The sequence below is a fragment of the Meriones unguiculatus genome, chromosome 17 (genome assembly GCF_030254825.1).
Source record: "Meriones unguiculatus strain TT.TT164.6M chromosome 17, Bangor_MerUng_6.1, whole genome shotgun sequence".
In the NCBI taxonomy this organism is placed as follows: domain Eukaryota; kingdom Metazoa; phylum Chordata; class Mammalia; order Rodentia; family Muridae; genus Meriones; species Meriones unguiculatus.
In genome coordinates this window covers 14,739,877-14,747,610 of record NC_083364.1, presented here as the reverse complement: position 1 = coordinate 14,747,610, position 7,734 = coordinate 14,739,877, and positions in this window count along the sequence as shown.

Here is a 7,734-nt window from a genome sequence, read left to right as displayed (position 1 = left end):
TGAAGGACTGTTATGAGTTGTGTTTGGAAGTAAGTTTTTTTTGGGTTGGACTTTGACATGTGTGCTTATCAAAGAGGTTACATATTAACTTTCTTTTTGACTGAGTTTTTGTTAGGTTATGGAATCAGGATAATATTAGCTTCATGGGAAAAAAAGTATTTGGAATCCTGTGTTTTTTGTGTTCCAGAATAACTTAAGGAGTTTTGGTGTTAGTTTTCATTTGTATGTCTGCTAGAAATCTGAAATTATTATACTTTATATTGGCTTAGCCATGGTAGGTCCTTTAAGCCAACAAATTTGTGTATTTTTGTCATTTTTCTTGTTTAGTAGAATATACTTGTCACAATTTCTTTTGTCTATTGCAGTGCTTAAGTTTTTCTAATTTTGTTACTTTATGTTTGCCTTCTTCATTAATTTGGCTTAGAGTTTGCCTATCTTTATCTTTCAAAGAACCAAGTCCATTTCTCTGATTAAATTTTTTAATTTTCTTGTTTTGTTTCTTTCTGCCTGTTCTTCTAATTCTTCCCATTTAGTGATTGGGAGTTTGAGTTCTTAATTTTCCTATGCCTTAACATGTACCCTTAGGTTGTTTATTTGGTATCTGTCTGATTTTTTTAAATTCACATTATTATTTACTTATGTATATGTATGTGTTTTGTGAATATAAGTATGTGTGTGTGAGTGGCTAAGAGGGACATACGAGGACATTTGAGCCATTTGAGCGGAATTATCTGCAGTTGTGATCCATTCCACATGGGTATTTGGTTTCAAATTCAGATTCCCTAGAAGAGCACCAAATTCTTAACCATTGAGCCCTTTCCTGCCACTGTTTGGATTTTTAATGTTGTCACTTAGAGCTATAAATTTCCCTGTTAAATCTGCCTTCATTGTAATGCATAGATTTCCATACATTTTATGCTAATTTTCTTTTACTTAAATAATTTATAGATTGATTGTATAATATGTTCATCAAATAGTAGTTTGTTATTTGGCACATTTCTAGCAAAGCTGAGCCGAATGCTCCATTCATTGTCATTTTCTCTCTCACTTTTAGGTTTTGGTCTCTACATGTTGCATTATTGGTGACTTTCAGCATTATTATTCATTTTATGTTTTTCCCGAGAAAATTATGTTTGAGTCTTCTTAGGAAAGTTATCCCTTCTGCTTTGGGGGAAATGGTGTTATCTGGCCCTATTTGAAAGTCTTCTCTGTGCCCTGGAAATCATGATAAGCTCAGATAAGCACAAAGCTAGGAATTTCTGAATGAGTCTAGGACTTCAAAAATCTTCTTGCAGCATCCACCCCTAAGCAAACTCAAACAGTGTAATTATAACAGAAAACTTAGAAAGAGTTGACAAACTCTTCGTAGCCAGGAGAATTGGTAACAGATTTGTGGTCTCTTTCTCTTGTATGTTTAGAGCTCTCTGAAATTGTCAAAAACAAGGGATCATACAGAGTACAGCCCTGGAGGAACGGAACTCAGTAAATAAGATAGATTTACTAAAAGAACTTTTCCTCCTTAATAAATGAAGAAATGATGTAGCAAAAGGAATTAGGAGTATTTGCTGTTCATAAAGACTGGGTTAGGTATTTTCTGCTTGTCAGGAGTGCTTTAAATCTGCAAATACTGCCAGCTTAAAAGCAGGCTGTCATAGAATGAATGTGTTTGCGTTGGCTGAGAGATTCTTCAGATTCTTTTAATTGGAGTTATAGGGCTGATAATAAAAACGAAACTTGTTCTATTTATACTTTCTTACTGTGCCTGAACTTGTAATCCCAGACATTAATGAAAAATTAAGCATATATCTGGAGACAAAATGATACAATCTGTACTTCTTGGATAATCATCAGTCTGTTACTGTTCTGTATAAATAGATTGCTGGTCAGTTAGAGGTGCAAGATTCCTTTGATCACTCCTCCCTCACCAACTACTTATCTCTTCTCCAGCCACCTTATCACACTGGCTGGCCCATGGCAATACCACCCTTGCTGTCATGTTTGAATCCTATGCACACACACCAGGCAAGTGGCACCTGGGCTGGAGTGACTGATTTTTCCTGCTGACAACAGGACCTTTAGGGAAGACACCTAGAGATGTCTCTGACTCATCAACAATGAATGACCATTCTGGTGGTTTCTGTAAGCAGCTAGTGTGATTGTGAGTCCTGGGAATGTTTGCACTTTTGAATGTAGGCTTTCATCTGAATTTTGAGCATAGAAATCTCTCTTTTTAAAAAAAAAAAAATTAAGGGTTTCTTTTCATTCCTCTTGAATGCTTTGTATAGTATTACTTCAGTGTAACTACACACACACACACACACACACACACACACACACTCTCATCATGAGTAATTGTATCCTTCTTGGTGTGTTTTAGTTTTCTTGCCTGTGTAAAAAGAATCCAGACTGAAGCCATTTTGAATGTAACTTCCATTTTGAAAAGTGGTCAAATAAAGTGTAAGTTCTCAAGCCTCCCTGGGTAACTGACATCCTGGTTGGAAAGTTGAACATGACTGCTAGGCAAGCCGCCTCGCCACAGTTTAACAACCAATGGGAACAGGGTAAGTGTACCACGAAGCCATCTTCTGAAGAAAGTTCTCTATCCATAAATCCTAATTGGTGGGATTCTTGTTTGTGGATTTCAGGCTTAAAGACTGTAGAATGCTGGCTCAGGTTACAGTTCATCTCCTGAGTCTGATCTGTGGTCCTGATTGATAATAGAGGTTGAAGGTCAATATATTTTTGTCATCTGCTTAAGTACTTACTATGACAAGCGTTCAAGGATGCAGTTAGCTTCTGAGTCTGTCCTTTGTCCCCGACGAGTTGGTTTTTGCTTCCTAATTCAAATAGAGATCTTGCTTTGCTGGACCCCTGTGACTGCTTCAGTTGTTTTGGATTTTCAGACCCTAACGCCATAAATTGCAACGAAAGTTATGAGATGGTCTTGAGGACTTGCCTGTCAACACAAAAATACAACTTCAAAGGGGCTGTCTTTACTCTGAGGCTAAATGCAATTGACCATGGCCTAGAAATACAGAATTTAGATTATCACAATTTTTATGTTCCAACAGAAAAGCAGTTTTATGAAGTTTTTATAACAATAAAATCATAAATCAGGACACTTTACAAAATGCATTGGTGAAAATATTAGGTTGCCAGGTTATAGCGCAAAGGGAAAAAGCTCTGATGTGGGCTTCTGACGCCGTCAGCTCACTATCTTGTCTATCTGGCTGGTTAGAAAATTAGTGCTCTGTACATTCCGAATGATGGTCACAGTAGTCGTGAAGGTGTTAGGTCAGGTACAGAAGACAGCCACAGATGCCTATTCACAGGACTAAAAGGGGCCCAAGGTAATGGACTTGTTACACTCCACACTGTCCAATCCCTGATCAGTTCGTCAGCCTTCCAGAAGGTTCAGCTTTAGTTCACATGCATCATTGCTGAGCTTGCATGCCAGGTCCTTCTTCCAGACCCTGTGTCCACACTGACGGAGGGATGTCTCCTGTCCTGTAGTCATGTAGTTTGTTCATAAAGTCCTGACTCTCATTACCACCACCAACCCCCCATCAACCTTGTGGCACTATTTGTTAAGTGGAAAATCCCACTGTAGCCCATTAAATATACAACCAGGAAAAGCTGCTCTAAAAACCCTGACCATATTTTTCTCAAATGTAAGGTTACCCCAGTTAGAGCAGGTTTATTTCAGGAGGAAAACAGGCCAGAACAGGTTACTGTGGAGAATCTGTCATTATGTCTGTAACCCAGCAGAGAAAGGATGTTTTTGGTTTTAAGATGCACTTCCCCCTCCCCCTGCAGCCATCAGGATTCAACCTAGGTTTTCTGGCTCGGTGGCAATTGCCTTCAGTAGATGAACCATCCTGCCAACCCCAAGTTTTCAGATCATTTTAATTTGCAATTACAAGATGGACTGCAATACGAGAGCATGAGCGTGGACTTTAAAAGCTAGAGGCCTGTTGATAGTATGTGGACATTTTCTAGTTTTCTGAACACATGCTCATGCTAGGAGGTTTGGTGTTCCAGGCAGCACACTGAGGAGCCATGATTCCCCTCCTCTAACCTAAACGTAGGTTTTTTACATTTTGAATTTTGTTGATTGTAACATTTATCATAAACTGTTGAGAGTAAGCAAAGTTTTTCCAAGTTCTGTGAGTCACACTAGCTTAGTAGCAAATGGTAAATACAGAGTGATTAGATTAGCTTCACATTGTTTGTGTACCATATACAGCATTTGTTGTTATTTGATAAGGATGTTTAAAAATCCATGCTCATAAGAAATATGTACATATATGTTTTCTTTATTGTTTATTTTTTAATTTCTTTAATGCAGATTTTCTTATTTATATTGCTGTGCCTATGTCAGCACTTGTAGATTTTTTTTTCTTGAAATTAATGTCTTTCAGGTAAGTTATATTCACATCATGCAATTCTTGCAATTATAACATTCTCTATTGGTCTTTAAAATGTCTGTGGGTTGCTTCCTTCCTTCCTTCCTTCCTTCCTTCCTTCCTTCCTTCCTTCCTTCCTTCCATCCTCCCTCCCTCCCTCCCTCCCTCCCTCCCTCCCTCCCTCCCTCCCTTCTTTCCTCCCTCCCTTCCTTCCTTCCTTCCTTCTTCCTTCCTTGCTTGCCTTTTTTAAAACCTATTTTAGGAGTTTGTATGCTTTCTTTCCATTTAGTTAGTTTGGTTTCTATAATCCACCTGTTTTATGATCTTTTCAACCAACCAGCTCTTCCTTATATTTTTGTATATATCTTCTGAGATTATGACTTTTTTGTATTTGATTTAGAATTATCTTCGGCTTTGTGATTTCAAAACTTAGACTGTTGAGATCGTTTTTTGTTTGGATTGGAGTTTTACTTAAAAAGATTTAATAAAATTACTCAGGTATGGAGGCGCATGCCTCTAATTCTAACACTCAGCATTTGAGAAAGAAGAATCCCGACAAATTTGAGGCCAATTTTGTCTCCATTGGGAAGTCTAGGCCAGCTAGCACAAAAATAAGAAAGAAACAAAAAACATTTAGTAAAATTAACAGTAAATATTTATTGTACATATTAATGATTTTACTATAACATATTATACTTTCATTATATCTGTTCTGCCAACTACTGGTTTGTTTACTCATCTTTTCTTATTTCCCTGAACCATTCCCATGTCCTTTAGTGGTCTCGCTAATGCTGTCAGGGAGTTTTTGTTGTTGCTATTGTTTGTATTGTATTTTCCACATGTAAATAAAAGCATGTGATAGTTTTTCTTGTCTCAGTTATTTCACTTGGAGACATCATTGTATCATCTCTTTTCCTCAAAATGATTTTGCTCTTCCGTATGGTCAGTTGTATGCATGTATGTATGTATGTATTACGCATGAGTATCTCTATCTGTCTGTATGTACATAGTTTAGTGCATATACAGCATTCTCTTCCTTTGCTTGTGTCTTGACAGGATTCAGGCAGATTCCACAGTTTAGTTCTTTTTGGCCAGTGCTGCAATAAACATGAATGTGGGTGCATTCCTTACGTATGCTGAATTCTTTCCTTTTCCTTTTCTAGCAAAGAGGGCTGTTTTGGGATCATTGCGTGGGTCAATTTTGAGGTTTGGTTTGTTTGTTTTTGAGAAAGGGTTTCTCTGTTTCTCCTTGGCTGTCCTGGAACTCTCTGTCCTTGAATTCACAGAGAACTACCTGCCTCTGCCTCCTGGGTGCTGGAATGAAAGGTGTACACCATGCTGGCAATTTTGAGTTTTTTTTTTTTTTTTTTTTTTTTTTTGAGAAACCTTTATATTTTAGTTCCATGACGTCTGTATTAATTTATATTCTCTTTAACAATTCATAATGATCCCTTTTCCTCTGTCTTCAAGTCTACTTCTTTTAAAATTTTAAGATTATTTTATTACATGTGTCTGAACATTTTGCCTGTAAGTATGTATGTACCGTGTAAGTACCTGGCGCTTATGAAATTAAGACAGTGATGGTGCGGTTGGAGTTAGGATGGTTGTGAACCATCCTGTGGATGCTTATAATCAATCCCAAGTCCTTGGTAAGAGCAATAAGTGCTTTGAACCGCTGAGTCATCTCTCCAGCACCTCAAATGTCGTTAGTCATGAGTATATTTAAACGGACTCCATTCACGATGCTTAGCATCGCAGACTCAGTGAGTGCATCCTCATCCTTCTGAACTGGAAATTTCTGGTTTCTTTGAAGACTCAGTTGAGTCCTGTGATGTTTTGCTAGAAGCTGTCTTGTGAGAGGGCCATGATGTTTTGCTGTGAGTTGTCCCGTGCAAGCAGCATGGCTTTGGCCATGTCATGAGAACATGTATGGTTGAACTCTGAGGAGAGGACGTATATAGAGGCCCATGGACAGCGAGACATTGCATTTTGGATTGACATCGTGTGCTGATCTCTTTGCTTGACATTTGGCTTTGTGGAGAGAAATGTTCCAGAGAACCTTTCAGGGCAATTCAGCTGAGTCTTGTGGCTCTTGCTGACTTTTCCCGATCTTCTGAATCGTGTTGATTCATGTTGCTGCTTGGTGTTTGCCTTTGGACTGGACTGCTGGTCTCCAAACAACGAAGAGTAGACTCAGCCCAAGGAACTACTTTAAAAAGATCTACAACTGCCTTTACCTAATAACCTTTCTCCCCTACCTCTGGTTAGTGGGTGAAAGGGAGGTAGAAGCATTTAAGAACCCTACAAAAAGTAGGTTAGGTGAAAAATCTAAGCCTACATCCTGTCCAAAATACTCTCGCCACACGGTATTTTTGTGCTGACATTTGGGACAATAATTCCCTCACATTACTGTAGCACTTTATATGTAGAAAAATGTGTATGTATTTCTGAGCTTTACATTGATTCACCTGTACTCAGCTAACATAAAGCCTTTTCTAATCTTGTGTTCCACCACAATGCTATCTATGGCCACGGAGCTAACATAAAGCCTTTTCTAATCTTGTGTTCCACCACAATGCTATCTATGGCCACGGACTCCAGCTCTTCTGCTTTCTAACTCAAGTGTCATAATCCCAGAGTCTGGAAGAAAACTCTTCATTGGTATGCTGCTCGTGTCCCCATCCCCATCATGTTTGCAAACAGAGACAGAGACAGAGAGAGATAGAAAGAACCTTGAACACATTCATACATCAAACTTCTGCTGGGTCTAGTTTTGTGCCAGCAGATATAGTAGATATAAAAAAAAGTAGTTTGTGGATGTTATTGTATCATTCAAATAATATTTACCAGTTTTGGGGTTCATGTACAGTATGTTGGTTTTCATTATCTTCTTTATAAACAAACTTGGGGACTCTTGTGGTCTTTCTTCAAAAACTTAGATTCAACATCCTTGTCTCTTTTAATTTACTGAGGTTTGGTGTGGAACAGGTCAGTGACCTGGAGTGCCTGGCCAGCAATGACTCCAACCTGAGGACCTGCCTTGAGTCTAAGGAGAGGCGCCGCTCATGAGCCGTCGCTCACTTAGCACACATTTACTGTCAAGTACTAGAAAGTAGAAGAATCCAGATGGAGGTGTCACCGATCACCTGATAGTGTGTGTGTGTGAATGTTAAGTGTGTGTGCCAGATGCACTCGTTACTGTGGGTATGTGCATGTGTTCTTGTGAGTTCATGTATGTGGGGGCCAGAGGGACACGCAGCGTGTGTTCCTTGACTGCTTTGTGTGTTTGGCACATACTCTCTCATTGAACCTGCAGCCCCTCAGCTGT